Here is a 16,862-nt window from a genome sequence, read left to right as displayed (position 1 = left end):
TTGCCAAGCTTTCCAAGGTGCAAGTATTTCCAACAATTACTGAGGTCAAAGAAGTGAACTCAAACCCTTTACCCACCACCTGGCTCCTTACTCAAAAAAATCCAAAAGCAGATACTCCTACCTCCTATGGAGCTATCTCTCCCTGAGTCTGATAATGAGCACCTCAATGTAATCAATGCAAGCGCAGCCCTCCAAAATCGAAGACCTGACAAGAAAGTATTGTCTAGAACAGTAGAAGCCTCACCTAAAAAATCTTCACAACCCAAAATTACATCAAAAATATAGTCCTCTGGTCTCAAAACTAGTTAAATATGTTGCAGCAGGGGACCAAATCATCCAATCAAACATGCCCAAAGCACTGAAAGCAAGTATAACAAAAGAGATTGCAGCATACTACTTTTCCAGTTCTATTTTTCTAGGGATTAATTAAAAAAACTTTTTCAACAAAATAAGTTTTTTTTTTAAAGTAAAGAAATCGATCGAACCAAAACGAACAAAACTAGAGTCAAATCATCTGCCTAGAATACAACTACAACAAATCAGTATCAATAAATAAATGAAACCTAAGAGCAAACAGAAACTAAAATAAAAAACAGTCAAACTCAAAACAAGCAGAAATTATTATGAGTAGGGTTCTAAACCCCAAGCTTTCAAAAAGCCAGAATATAATTTGTACTTTACTGAAAAAAATCTGCATTGTCAGTTTAATATACACATGTTGATATTTATTCTTTAAAATATTAATTGATTTTTGATTTCTTAAAGTTAGAAAAGTAAAAACGCTTAAAAGAACATTTTTATTACAATTATGAGGGGGTTGCCCCCTCCTCAATACCTCGCTCTTTACGCTAAGGTTTGACTTTTTGTTTCAATTTTTTTAAGAATAGCTATTAGAATAATAAGCCTTTTTTAAAAATTCTAAAATAAACTTTTGCATAAAGAGCGAGGTATTGAAGAGGGAGCAACCCCCTCATATACGTAATAAAAAAAATTATTTTGAATGTTTTCACTTTTCTAAGAACTTTCAGTTACGTTGAACAAATTGGCTATCTCAAAACTTTGATTGAACATGTTTGGGGAAATGGTAGGCGTGAGAGGGCGGGGAGGTTAGTTGCTCTGAATTCACTTTCAACTATTAAAAAAGGCACTAGCCCCATCGATTTCCAATCAAATGAGCCCTTTTTGAAGTTTCTACAACAAAAACTTCTATAAAAACCTTATATGCACCAGGCCATAACTTACAACCCTTGCCCTGAGGATTTTGGGGGGGGGGAGGGAGTTGTCATCCTCAAAGACCTAATTTCCTGAACTTTCAACTACGTTGAAGAAAATGAATATCTCAAAATTTTGAATGGATGTGTTTGGGGAAATTGTGGGCGTGTGTTAGTTGTTCTTTAGTCATTTTCGGCTATCTCAAAAATTTGATTGGATGTGTTTGGATAAAAGGTCGGCGTGAGAGGGGGGCTAGTTGCCCTCCAATCACTTTTGACTATTAAAAAGGGCACTAGCCCTTTGAATTTCCAATCGAATGAGCCCTTTTTGAAGTTTCTACGGCAAGGCTTTCAATAAAAATGTTATATGCCCCCAGGGCATAACTTACAACTCTTGCCCTTAGGGCTGTGGGGGGGGGGGGTCATCTTTAATGACCTCTTTCCAAAACTTTCAACTACGTTGAACAAAATGGCTATCTAAAAATTTTGATTGAATGTGTTTGGATAAATGTTGGGCATGAGAGAGAGGGGGGGGGGTTAGTTGCCCTCCAATCCCTTTCGACTATTGAAAAGGGCACTAGCCATTTCAATTTCCAATCGAACGAGCCCTTTTTGAAGTTTCTACGACAACGCTTTCTATGAAAACCTTATATGCTCCCAGGGTATAACTTATAATCCTTGCCCTTACGGTTTTTTTGTGTGTGTGTCTGGGGGGGTGTCATCCTCAAAGACCTAATTTTCAGAACTTTCAACTACTTAAAACAAAATGGCTATCTCAAAAATTTGATTGGATGGGTTTGGGGAAAAGGTGGGCATGAGAAAGGGGTTAGTTGCCCTCCAATCACTTTCGACTATTTAAAAGGGCACTAGTCCTTTGAATTACAAATCGAATGAGCTCTTTTTGAAGTTTCTACAACAAAGCTTTCTATAAAAAAAACCTTACATGCCCCCAAGGCATAACTTGCAACCCTTACCCTGAGGGCTGTGGGGGGAGTGTCCTCCTCATAAACATAATTTCTATCTGGAAATCAAATACGCTGAAGAAAATGTCTGTCTGAAAATTTCAATTGAATGTGTTTGGAGAAATAGTGGGCGTGGAAGGGGTGTTAGTTTCGTTCCAATTATTTTCAACTATTAAAAAGGGCACTAGCCATTTCAATTTCCAATCGAATGAGCACTTTTCGAAGTTTCTACGACAACTCCTTCGATACGAAGTGCCCTGGTCTGGAAAAAAAATAATACATTGTGCCAACATCGTTCTTTCCTTAGGCAGCGCTATTGCGCTGCCTTTGATGGAAAAGATTTGTCAACAGTTCTCAAGCAAGTCACCTATTCAACTGCCACTATGTTAGTTAAGCTTAAGATTCTACAAAGCCATTGTATTTCTCTTAATTCGAAGAAATTTGTTGATCTTATTCATTATACTACTGGTAATAACAATAGGATTATTTGTCAACAAGAGACAAATCTGCACCAGTGCGAGAAAATGCCTGGTTGCAATGCTTGTTCAGGCAAAAAGGAAAGCTCGTAAAATGTTTCAAAAGAGCCCATCACCATCAACAGCAATTTCTTATAAGAATTCTTGTGCAAAAGTAAAACTGGCATGTAAGAACGCTAAACAGTCATCATGGTCTTCAACTCCAGCATGGGCGTTGGGAAGGGGGGCAGGGGAGGGCAGCTGCCCCTCCTAGAACTTCAAATTTACGCTAGACATTAACGAGAACTTTTCGTATGTTGGAATTTTTTGTTGGATGTTACCTGGTAGATGGTTAAAAGAGCTGGAAACAAACAGAAATTTCCAAATATCGTTTGCGATATCAACATTTACGTTTTGATCTTCAATATTGATCTTCGGTCCGATATATAGATAGGAGACTGGCCCACGATCGGCTGATTTTGATTTGTTTAATTCTCTATGAGTTGATTCAAGTGATAAGAAGTTGCTGAGCATGCCAAAGCAAAAGTAACTCATTCAATACCATCCTTGAAAAAGACAATTAGAAATACTCCGCCATTTTTCCACCTGGATGCCTTTCTATCCAAGGGGTCAAGAGTACCAAACCTGGGCCACCCCGGCACTGGTTCGGCCGTCTCTGGTTTATGTTTGGCCACCGTACAAAAGAAAAAGAAAAGTGACCAGGGGAACATTAAAGCTTGTTTTTCAGCTATAAAATTAAGAAAGAATATGGTCAGCATAAAAAATTACAAAATGAATTTCATTAAGGTTTAAAAAAAAATAAAGAGTATTAATTTCTAATTATACATTGACTGATCAACACCAAAAGTAAGCCGCTCCGCTAATCTTGGCGTTCTACCTGTCAGTGGTGGCAGTTTTATTTCAACTTCTGTCTTTAAGACAATATCCATCTCGTCAGTTAGCGCAAAGTCTCTTGCTCCAGTCTTCTTCCAAAAGTGGACCTTAAGTTCTTCATTTGCTACTTTTTCAAATGTCTTGTGGTCTGAACATGTGTTTATATAGGCCTCGCTCCAAGTGGTTAAAGAAAGCTCCTACACTGTGACGGTTGAAAGCAGTTGTCCGTCATAGGCTTGTACTTTCTGGCGTTTTTACTGAACCACGGTACCAATCTTTACCTGTAATTCCTCTACTGTCTCCACTGCCTTTGCAGTTCTGTTATCCGGTACTTTTATACTCATAATGGCATAAGTGTATGCAAATTTACCCGCTTCTAGGGGAATACAGTCGAAAGCATATCAGCTATCGTTTTCAAGTAAGTTTTTAGTCTTTTTTCTTGTTCCTCTGTAAATATTTATCATGTGTTGTAGCAGGGTGTAAGGAAACTTAGGTCCAGACTTTTTAGAGAGATATTCAGCTTCTTAACTTTTTTTTTATGTAGTCTTGCAGCGTTCCTCTAGGAACAGCCATGGCACTTCTAGAGAATCCAACTGACTTCTTGCAGAATAAGACAGAAAAAATTGCTGTTTTATTTTCTTCTTGATCACAGTCACCTTTCTTTCTTTTCTTCTGTTTTACTTTTAAGCATTTTATCTTGAATGAAATTTAACAGGAAAAAATGGAACTTCAGTTCACCTACTGTTCTGAAACGATTAGACAACGCCAGAAATAACACAGCTTTGCGTTCTAAGCTTGCCTTCAACTTCTAAATATGCTGTTTACACAGCCTTTACAAGCATAGCCCACTTTTGAACAACTTGGTAAGGAATGTGGAATTTACCCCAGGTATTGTGGCCTTTGAGATCGCTATCACGCAAAGTGAAAAAATACTAACAGCAAACTCGTGAAGATGGCACGTCTCGGAAGCTGCCAAAAACAGGCAAATAATAAGAGAATGCAATGTGAGTTTACAATGCGAGTTTTCTAGTATTCGTAATTAGGCGTAGGCTTTCAGACAAAATTGAACAAAATTCCAGAGGTAATCACCTTAAAACCTGATCCAATCTGATATTTTTGATAAAAGTATTAATTAAGGTCAGACATTTTAAAAACATACACTGCCATCTGTCAAAGCTTTTATAATCCCCCAGAAGCCCCATAGGTTCTTATATTGAAACTGTTTGCTTTGGCTAAACGTGGGCCAGTCTCCTCTATACCAATTTTGATATTTAATTTTGCCCAACTGTAAAATTTTGAATTGAATTCTTAGAAGAAGCTGTTATCTAACCATAATGTGATTTGTGTCAAATCACTTTTGTGGTGTTTATGTTTTCTGGAAATTGAAAGTCGTATAGTGGGTTTCTTATATTATACTGTTGCAGGAAAAGTAGAACATGGAAAATGCTAAAGGCTGATTTTCAGTGAAATATAGAATGACTAGTTTCTAAAGACCTATATTCAAAGGACCTCGGGAAGTATTAGTAAGACCCCTCTACCCTCCATCACAGAAGTGGCTGCCCCCCTCTACACAAGATGCTGCCTACGCCCATGAACTCGAGTATTACCTTTGAACCACAATTTCAAAGATTCACTGGTTTACCAGTCAATTTGTAGTTATGATATCATCCAGGACAGTTCTCAAATTGTCTCTGATAAAAAGAAAGCAGGTTTTTACTAACATCTATAAAAATGACTACTCATCCTCCATTTTGTACTTTGCTTCACACTTCTTCACATACCCTTAAGAAACCCTTTTTCCAAGATAAATTCAATGCAACATTTAATTTACTTAATATTGAGTCTTCCCCATGACCTGATGTTATTTATATTAAGTGGATCTTCAGTCCCCAGATGTTTTAATACTGCCCTCTTTAAGATTTTATAACCTCATTTGGACAAACCAAAAGTTCCTGGATCCTTGGAAGATTGCCAGTGTATTTCCAGCTTCAAAACCCGCTTACCCATTTAGTGACCCTAATTCTAACAAACACATCTCTGTTTTACCTGCCCTTAGTAAAGTCCTTGAAAGGCTTAGAATTGAATGGTTTGCTGAATTTAATAACCTCTATCCAAAAAAGGTTTCAGAAAAGGGCATAGCACCAAAGAAAACATTACCTGCCCAGAAATTGAGTTTAGGAATTCTCTTAAAAGTAGACACTTCACAATGGCTATCCTGTTTGATTGGTCTGGTGCCTATGGCAATGTAATCCACAATAAACCACTGGAGAGTTTAATCAACATTGACTTCTCTTACTCTTTCATGAGTTTTGTAGTCCTTTTTAACTGAAAGAAGTTTCTTATTTTCAAGTTAATGAGACAAAAGGCAAGTATTTTCCAATTGCAGGTGTCTTCCTCAAGGAGTTATTTTGAGTCCCCTTTTTTTAATTTGGATTTTTCAGAATTTCAAGTTCCTCATTCAACGTTCGACCTTTATGCTGATGATCTGATTATTTGGAAGCCCGGAAGGGATATTTGCCTTCTTCAAAGACCCGTCGAAGAGGATGTAAGATTAGTTCAGAGATTCACCTCAGCTTTTGATTTCCCCATTTCAGTCATTAAAACCAAAGCCATCATATTCACTAACTGTAGAAGAGATCCTCCCATCCTACTTAAAATATTCTCCAGTGATATCCCATATTGCAATTTTGTGAAGCTATTTGGCCTAAGGATAGACTGCAAAATATTGTGACATGAACATATTAATTGTTTGAAACCTAGTGCCATTCAGAGACTTTGTATTTTAAAAAGACTACCTGGAAGCAAATGGGGGTATCACCCAACATTTACTCTGGATTTCTATAAATTACGATTTATGTAATAAATCATAAGGACATCTAGGACCAGGTGGATGGAAAACAATTCAGTAGACAAAATGGAGGATCCCAATGGAAGGAGAGAATAAAGATTGAGGTCAAGGGATGGAATACATGGTCCTGCTCCAGGTCTACGACAATGGACAGATCCATCTGCATTAATTTTTCTATGATTGGGGTAAAATCTGTTCAGTGAAAATAGACTGCACCTCATGATTGGTAATCTGGTTTTTATTGATCTGAATGAGATCTGATTGACAAAATGGTGGCCAAATTTCCGAAGGAGGAGTTTCCATAAGTTTCCATAAGGGGAATGTTGACTTCAATTTGGGACCTCCAGTTGAAACTAATTCCAAGATGAGTGGATATATATATATATATATTATTATTATTATTTATTTATTTATAACCCGTCATTACAAAAACACAAGACAGAGTACAATAAAGATAAAGAAAAATACAAACGAGAAAAACACTAAACTGACAAGAAATAAGAAACAATTCTACACTTGACTACTGCTTGAGTAAACTATGCCAGGGGTGGTTACCAATTTTACTGTTAAAACAGGAAATCTGATTTTCAATTACGAGAGTGGGATCTGCCAGTTTATACCTATTAATGAGGTATGTGTTACGTGTCCAGGGGGGGAGTCTTAAAAGGTACTTAGCATATTTAAAAAATATTGCTCGAAGTTTCTGTTTAGCGGTGCATGGAAATGTTCGCCAAAAAGGGCTCAGGTATAAAAAATGGGGCAATTCTAGTGCAGTATACAGCCGAGCAAGGATAAACCGGTAGAAGCTGAACTTCGTTGCAACCAATCTGCTGTATGCAAAACCGGTACGCTTTTCTAGATGTTGAATTAATAGCTGTCGTGTGTGTCTCAGCGTTTTACCAATCGGTAGTCCAAGATCAATGATGTGATCTGCTGGCTTAATACTTGTCTGTCCAAGGTCTATGGTAGGCGGGACTTGGTTTTCGGGCCAATTAAACAGTAATACCTCTGATTTTGCAGCGCTAAATTCTAGGCCTATCGCAGCATATTGCTTTTGAAAAATAGCAAAATTGTATTCAATGCCACCAATATTCCGGCTCATATTTAAAATATCGTCAGCATAACAAAGAAGAGAAAGGTCAATACCATCCAGAACACACGTTATTTGGTAATTTTCCTGTGCTGAAAGAACACTGTTATTAAAAGCCGGGGCAGAAGTAGGAGCACCTTGCCGGGCGCCTTTCCGTACTGGGACAGTTGGGTAAATTTCCCTTATATTCTTCTCGGGTGAAACAACTTTTATTTGTGCCTGGAGTTTTTCATACATGTCCTTTAATGGCATTATGACATCTCGTTGGACGCCTCTCTGTCCCATTTCTTGAATAATTTGGTCGTGGAAAAGGGAATCAAATGTTGGCTGGACATCATGAATGCCGATCGCGACCGACTCGCCTGAGCTTTCAGCGTCAATAAGGACAGAAGCCACGACGCTTAGCGCATGGCCACAACCACGACCAGGTTGAAAGCCAAATTGGGAGGTTGGTGCATAACATTCCTCATTTATTTCTTTAATTATAAGTAGCTCAAAAATGTTGCAAAAAGTTGTTGATATCGTAATGGGTCGAAAAGACGTACGATCATCCAGGTGTTTCCCCTTTTTTGGCACAGGGGTAAGGGACTCTATGCAAAAATTACTGGGAACCACACCTTGCACAAAAATAATCTGAAAAAGCAGGGCAAGGTGCTGAATGAGCATTGAGGATGGGTTTTTTAAATGAAGAGCAGAAATTCCATCAGCACCACGTGACTTTTTCTTTTTAATGCGACGGAGCACGTTCTGAACCTCGGATACCGACACAGTAACATCAGAACGGTCGGTGCTTGATAGGAAATTATGCAGCTCTGCCTTGTATTTTGCGCTAAGAGTCGGACAGGGGGATTTAAATTCTTGTTCGTAATAAGTTCTCCAGGATTCAAGGGAAATTGAAGATGCAGCAAAATTTTGCTTTCTTTCGGAAAGAGTCTTCCATATAAGGTCAGGATTTCGTAGAGCATCTTCAGAAGACTTAGCAATTACATTAGACAGGTGGAGAGCCAATTCTTTTCCAAACTTTCTTTTTGTAAGGAGTCTAACGGCATTCACAACCCCAATTCTCGGCCGTCCACACTCCTTCCAAACAGAAAGCCAAAATTTTGCCTGGTTGCATGCATTAACTAGGCCAGCATTTTGAGACCAACCTGAAACTTGCGTACCGGTCTTAATTTTCTTTATGGGAACAGCAGCTTCCTCAGCTGAGCGAAGAGCGTGTGTAATTTGGGCGGCATATATATCAAGTTCAAGTCGGGCCTCGTTCGGTTCAATTCGTCGTGACTGGATCAGAAGCTAAATGGGATTTTAATTTTAGCTAAAATTTCATCCGAAACTTGCATGTAAACTGATGTATTAACATTATTCCAATCCCGTATTTGTGTCCATTTTTTTGTAGTTTTGCAGCGTTATTTTGGAGTGGATGCTCAGATTGTGTAGCGGGAGGTGTGATTTGCAGTTCTATTTAAAAATGGTCAGATGTAAAAGTAGAGTCAGACACCCGTATTGAAGTAGGGAGTAGGTCTTTAGAGCAAATAACATGGTCTAGATTAGAAGTACTTTCTGTGTTGTTTATGTATGTAAAATTTTGGTTTTTTTCTAAAATGGTAAATGTATCATCTAGGAGACCATATACCATACTTTCACGATCACCGGTAAAAAGCACGTTAGTATCAGTAAATTCAGCACTCATAGGACAGTTAGAATCACCTAATATTACACAAGGCAATCTTTCTAATCGGATTTTGCTAAGACATTCAGCTAATTTACGTAAACTTAGCGCAAATTCGGAATGAGATGTGTCATCACGATAGTCGGTTGGCATGTATACGTTCACAACAACAAAATTACACACTTGAACCGCTAGAATGTTTTGCGTTGAAAAAAACAACTTTGATTCAACATCGTTACTAATATACGTCACGAGACCCCCGGAGGGGCTTCCTTGGTCCTTTTTTCTGACAGCAGGAACAACATACATGTTATTAGCACGGAAAATGTCCAGTTGACCTACAGAAATAGGAAGAGCAAAGTGCTCTTGGATACACACAATTTGATTGCTTTTTAGCATTTCACAAACTATTGGGTGCCTTTTTGCGAAATTCCCATTCATATTCCAAGATAAAAGGTTCATTGAGTAGCACGGGCAAGCCTATTAGCTTTTGAGTCTGCGTTTGCAGGTTTATTTGCGGAGCAACGGACGCTGTAGCAAGAATGTCCACTAGTGTTACAGCTTACGCAAAAAAGCGGTTGATTACAGGGATTGAGACGATCAGATTTATGTTCTACGGATCCACATCTGGAACATTTGGGCTGATTGGTGCACTCGGATGCTAAATGACCGACTGTATGACACGAGTAGCATCGTCTTGGAGTGAACACGAATACTTCGGCGGGTAGTTTTTCGTAGTGCACTTTAATGGAGTTGCGGACGAAGATTTCGAGCTCGTGTCGCGACTCAAAATAAACTTTGAACACACGAGAGGATCCACAGTGCATAACTTTTGTAGCACGGGGGATAAGTTCGTGCAATGACTGCTCATTCAGGTCTTCAGGGACGCGCTTGAGTACACCAATATAGCTCGGTGAGCGTACGGACGCAGTAACACCACATTTATCACTTTTCAGTGTTGAGGCAATTGTATCAGCAGTTTTCTTAGATTTCACCACTAGTCTCCAGTCACCCTTCAGTTTACGAAGCTCACTTATTTCCTCGCTGTTCAGACATACCTTGTCAATAAAGTCCTTTTGCGCCCGCGGTGTATTTAAGCTGTCTGGTAATTTTTTGAGGATAACAGCGTAACTAGGCCAGAGGGGGGGGCTCCTTAGCGGTTTCGATCAGTTTCCAGGTCAGTGGCTGATTTTGTGCCATTTCGTATAGTCCATCGACCTTACACTTGATTTCGTTGAGCCGACAGATAGCTGTCGCTGAGGTGGATTCCCCGACAGTAGGAACAGAGCATGGTGTTAGGATCACAAAGGTAGGAATCAGCTTTTTCTCGCGAGTTGCAGCATGGTTAAACCATCTGCACATAACTATTACGTTCTCATCCTCCTTCTTACTATGCTTAATCATCCGGGTTTCGATTTTTAGCTCCTTATGCAGTACAGCTTTAGCTTCAATAATTTGCTCAAGAGTGAAAAAATTCAGGGCAGTTGCCGTGATCACCTCTATTTTCAGTCCATCATTCATGACACGTGTTAAAAAGCTCAGTACCGGATTGATAATAAGCTTTTCACCTTTATCTCTTTTCTCCGACATTGCAATCGGATGCCAAAGAATAGTCCAACAATCAGTCCGTGGGCGTCATAAAAAGCGAGGGAAGCGTAATTTCTTGCTACCTGATTCCCACAGTTTAAGGGAGTAACACTCCCGGTAGGTTCAACAGCCCTTGCGACAAGACCCTCCCCGCTTCTGCTCACTTATTGGTAAAATTTAATTATAAATGATACTATAGATGGCGCGCCAATTTACTCAAGAAAAAGATGGCGCTGGTAAAAAGGCCTAAAAAATAAGCCCTATTCCAATTGTTCAGGTTTTTACAAACACTACTTAGCAGATAATCTGATTTATGGTAGTTTCACGCTTGGTATATTATTTGATTTGATTTTTGCTCATTTTTTGTTAAATGGAGTTCTTTACTTTTCTTTGAAAAACTTATTTTGTGGAAAAAGTTTCTTTTAATTAATTTCTGTTCGTTTTATATTGACACAGTCTTTTCAGGGTAAAAGAAAATAATACTTTAAATCTTTTCGTGTTTTAAGACTTAGTTTGGCCTACTTTTTGTATGCTGGAGAAAAATTTTCAGCAATTTTTAACAACATACACCCTTTTAAAAATCTGGACACAAATAGTACTGTTTAATTTAGTTTCATACCTCCTCTAATTGACCTGAAATAGAAAACTTGATACCATACACAAAAAAAATTTGTTTACTTTCTTTGATAGCTTGGATACACTTACGCTATTATGATTTGGTTAAATGTTAGGAACAGAAGTAGCCATCAAAGTTTGAACATAATACCCTCAGTCATTCTTGGGATACTGCTGAGATGCCTTATTTGGAATTAGCATTATTCCAAATAAGGAGGGGTTCTCATCCTTAAAGACCTAATTTCCAAAACTTTCAACTGTGTTGAATAAAATGGCTATCTAAAAATTGTGATTGGATGTGTTTGGGGAAAAGGTGGGCGTGAGAGGGGGCTAGTTGCCCTCAAATCCCTTTCGACTATTAAATAGGGCACTAGTCCTTTGAATTTCAAATCGAATGAGCCCTTTTTCAAGTTTCGACGGCAAAGGTTTCAATAAAAACCTTATATGCCCCCAGGGCATAACTTATACTCCTTGCCCTGAGGGTTGTGGGGGAGTGTCCTCCTCAAAAATATGTTTTTTTATCTGGAAATCAACTACCCTGAACAAAATGGCTATCTCAAATTTTTATTGGATGTGTTTGGGGGAATGATGGGTATGGGGGGGGGGGGCTAGTTGCCCACCAATCACTTTTGACTATTGAAAAGGGCCCTAGCCCTTTGAATTTCCAGTCGAACGAGCTTTAATTGAAGCTTATATGACAACGCCTTCTTTAAAAACCTTATATCCCCCCAGGGCATAACTTAAAACCCTTGCCCTGAGGGATGTGGGGGAGTGCCCTCCTCAAAAACAAATTTTCTATCTGGAAATCAACTACGCTGAACAAAATGGCTATATCAAAATTTTTAGCGGATGCGTTTGGGGAAATGATGGACGTGGGGGGGAGCTAGTTACCCTCCAATCCTTTTTGACTATTAAAAAGGTCACTAGCCCTTTGAATTTCCAATCGAATGAGCCTGTTTTGAAGTTTCTTCAACAACGCCTTCTATAAAAAACCTAATATGCCCCCTGGGCATAACTTAAAACCCTTGCCCTGAGGGTTGTGGGGAAGTGTCCTCCTCAAAAACATATTTTCTATCTGGAAGTCAACTATGCTGAACAAAATGGCTATCTCAAAATAATGATTGGATGTGTTTGGGGGAATAATAGGCGTGGGGGGGGGGCTAGTTGCCCTCCAATCACTTTCGACTATTAAAAAGGGCACTAGCCCTTTGAATTTCCAATCAAATAAGCTTCTTTTGAAGTTTCTATGACAACGCCTTCTATAAAAACCTTATATGCCCCAGGACATAACTTAAAACCCTTGCCCTGAGGGTTTTTGGGGAGTATCCTTCTCCAAAACATATTTTCTATCCAGAAATCAACTACGCTGAACGAAATGGCTATCTAAAAACTTTGATTGGATGTGTTGTGGGGATAAATGGGTGGGGGGGGGGGGGCTAGTAGCACACCAGACACTTTTGACTATAAAAAAGAGTACTAACCCTTTGAATTTCCAATCGAATGAGCCTTTTTTGAAGTGTCTACAACAAAGCCTTCTATAAAAACCTTAATGCCCCCAGGGCATAACATAAAACCCTTGCCCTGAGGGTTGTGAGGGAGTGTCCTCCTAAAAAACATATTTTCTATCTGGAAATCAGCTATCCTAAGCTGAACAAAATGACTTTCATCAAGTTCTGATTAGATGTGTTTGACTGGGGAATGATTGGTGTAGGGGGGCTAGTTGCCCTCCGATCGCTTTCGACTATTAAAAAGGGCACTAGCCACTCCAATTTCCAATCGAATGAGCCCTTTTCAAAGTTTCTACGACAACTCCTTTGATACGAAGTGCCCGGGTGGAGAAAAAAAAACACATTGTACCCACATTGTTCTTTACTTAGGCAGTGCTAGTGCTAGTGCTAGCGCGCTGCCTATGAAAGAGAATAAATGAGTTTTCACTTTTCCTGGCATTGAAATTTCAAAATGCTTGTCATCTAGACTCTTTGAACTATCAGGCTGCCAGATCTGGTTAAAGAGTTAAGGTAATATTGGGATACAAGCATGTTACCAAGATTGTAGCTAAGATTTTTGTTCAGGAGAAGGGGTACAAAAAAAAACTTAAAAATACATCAAAATTTTTTCTTTTTTGTGACATTTTTACAAGTTGGATAAAATTTAGGGGGGGAGATCAAACCCCCAATTCCCTCTCTGTAGGTATGTCTTTGTATGTTACAACAATAAATTTTTCACTTTCTTGTATGGAAGCACTGGACTGATGCCAAAAATGATACATTTAGATAAGCTACTTTTAGATATATTGAAAAGGGCTTAGTTTAGGAAAGTGAAACTTTCAGTAATGAATCTAGGGCCGAAAACAGGAAGGTATTGCCAAGTCCGTTAGGGAGGTTTACCAAGCTACTCTAGGAAGGTATTGCCCAGCTACTATTTTAACCCTCTTCTGATTTCTAAGCCTTAGAAATTAGCCTATTCAACCTATTGGAATTATGAAAAAACAACATTATGCCTTAATTTTCAGTTTTGTTTTCTCTGGTTTTGGTTTTGAAAATGCAATTCCTGTTATTAAGAGTAGAAATTTAAGCCATATCAATGGTTTTTTTTTGTAAATTTTTAGGTGGTGCAATAATTTAGCTAGGATGAAAGTGAAAACATCATTTGATGCCTTTTTTTATGCTCTTTCATAATTCAACAATTGCTTCTGGGGCTAACTGCATCTTGAGCCCTTAAATGGGCCCCAAAGATATTTTATCTGAATTATGAAAGAGCATGAAAAAAGCATCAAATGATGTTTTCACTTTCATCCTGGATAAATTTTATGACCAACTGCAAATTTACCATGAACTTTACCCCTCCCCAACCCCTAATGTGCAAATATATACCCTGAATTGTCAACAGAAAAGTTTCAAATTGCAAAATTCAGCTCTATTTTTGTCAATGGCATTTGGAAAATTAAAACAGTAGGAAAACAGTTTGAATTGAAAATCAAGTATTTTGCAGGTTAGGTTAGCTTATAACTTTTTTGTGATGTTACAAAAATGAAAAACCTTTGGGGCCTCTTTAAGGATTCAAAATGCAATTGGGCTCAAGATGCAATTGGCCCCAGAAGCAATTATTAAATTATGAAAGAGCATAAAAAAGGCATCAAATGATATTTTCACTTTCATCCTAGCTAAATTACTGCACCACCTAGAAATTTACCTTTTTTTCTAAATTTAGGAAATGTATTTGCATATCTTTGAAACTTCATGCACTGGGATTGAGCAAACCTGTTAAGCTGAAAATACTTTTCTTGTACTTCATTCAAGCACAAGATATATTTTGCAAGGTTTCACTTTTATAACACAATGATTTTCAAAGGTCATCAAAGTTCAGTACTCTCTAGAGAGAGAAGGGGTGGAGGTATATACTTCAAAATATTTTCTTATGATACGCTTTAGTCTGTAGATCCATCCCTGAAAGTTTTGGTTTCCTAACCTAGCCCCTTTTCAAGATAGCAAAAAGTAGCTTGTCTAGTATTTTACCCAAAAACATTCTACAATACTTATATTTACCATTCTTGTGGGCTGATTTGATTTACTACTATTTACTTTACCCCCCCCCCCCTAATGGACAGGTATATTCTAGGCTATAGTCTAGGTTTCAGGGCAAAATTATGTTCTGAATCCATTCCTAGATTGGTTAAATTCTTTAGCTACTTTTGGCTGACCTTTAAAAATATGTGTGTTATAAAAGTGAAACCTTGCAAAATGGATCTTCTGCTTAAATGAAGTACAACAATATATATATATATATATATATATATATATATATATATATATATATATATATATATATATATATATATATATATATATATGAATTCAGGGTATATATTTGCACATTAGGGGGGTGGGGGTAAAGTTTATTTCTGATACAAATAAGAGGTAAGTTTAAACTTTACCCCCACCCCTAATGTGCAAATATATACCCTGAATTGGTATATAAAGGGGTGGAGAGTAAAATTCATTTGCAACAAAAATGGGTAAATATTTACCAAATCATATTATTAAGTTACAACTAAAGTGAATATACCACTCAATGCCATTTTTTATGCTCTTTACAAATACAATAATCATTTTTGTCAGAAATGAATTTTAGCCCCCCACCCCTATATATACCAATTCAGGGTATATATTTGCACAATAGGGGGAAAGGGGTAATTTTATTTCTAATGTAAATGAGAGGTAAGTTAACTTTCCCCCCACCCCCTAATGTGCAAATATATACCCTGATTTGGTCTATATTTATGGATAGGTGCTAAAATTCATTTCTGACAAAAATGATTATTATATTCGGAAAGAGCATAAAAAAAGGCATCGAGTGATATATTCACTTTATTTGTAAGTCAATAATATGACTTGGTAAATATTTACCCAAAAATGATTAGCCTATTATATTTGTAAAGAGCATAAAAAAGGCATTGAGTGGTATGTTCACTTTATTTGTAAATCAATAATATGAACTAAAAAAAAAATTCTCCAAAATTTTTTTCAGCTTCAAAACTTTGCTCAATCCCAATGTAGAAGGTTTAAAGATATGCAAACACATTTCCTAAAAAAAAAAAAAAAAAAAAAAAAAAAACATTGATAGGCCTATGGGTTAAAATTCTACTCAAAATAACAGGAATTGCATTTTCAGAACTAAAGCCAAAGAAAAAGAAGCTGATAACTGAAAATTAAGGTAAAATGTTGTTTGAGTCAAAATTTCAATAATTGACAAGTAGGCCTACCCATACTTTAGGCTGTAGACCCATCCCTGAAAGTTTCATTTCCCTAACCTAACCCCTTTCCAAGATAGCCAAAAGTAGCTAAAGAAGAATTAATATATATATATATATATATATATATATATATATATATATATATATATATATATATATATATATATATATATATATATATATATATATAATATATATCATATATATATATATATATATATATATATATATATATATATATATATATATATATATATATATATATATATATATATATATATATATATATATATATATATATATATATATATATATATATATATATATATATATGAATTCAGGGTAGACTGTATATTTGCACAATGGGGGGCGGGGGTAAAGTTTATTTCTGATGTAAATCAGAGGTCAGTTTAAACTTTACCCCCACCCCTAATGTGCAAATATATACCCTGAATTGTTATATATAGGGGTGGAGGTAAAATTCATTTGCAACAAAAATGGGTAAATATTTACCAAATCATATTATTAAGTTACAGGTACAGTGAATATACCACTCAATGGCCTTTTTTATGCTCTTTACAAATACAATAATCATTTTTGTCAGAAATGAATTTTAGCCTCATCCCTATATATACCAATTCAGGGTATATATCTGCACATTAGGGGGGGGGGGTAATTTTATTTATGATGTATATCAGAGGTAAGTTTAAAATTCCCCCCCCCCACCCCCTTAATGTACAAATATATACCATGAATTGGTATATATAGGGGTGGGGGC

The 16,862-nt window shown here is 37.1% G+C and overlaps 1 protein-coding gene across 2 annotated transcripts in view; it reads right to left on the bottom strand.

Moving 5' to 3' along the window:
- Prosap (SH3 and multiple ankyrin repeat domains prosap) overlaps nt 1–16,862 on the bottom strand; it is a 246,863-nt gene that overhangs the window by 199,265 nt on the left and 30,736 nt on the right. The window lies entirely within an intron of this gene.

The sequence above is a fragment of the Artemia sp. Qi Xiang Cuo genome, chromosome 13 (assembly GCF_049724085.1).
Source record: "Artemia sp. Qi Xiang Cuo chromosome 13, ASM4972408v1, whole genome shotgun sequence".
Classification (NCBI taxonomy): domain Eukaryota; kingdom Metazoa; phylum Arthropoda; class Branchiopoda; order Anostraca; family Artemiidae; genus Artemia; species Artemia sp. Qi Xiang Cuo.
Note: the sequence above shows the minus strand (reverse complement) of the source record. Positions and strands in the feature narration are given on the sequence as shown.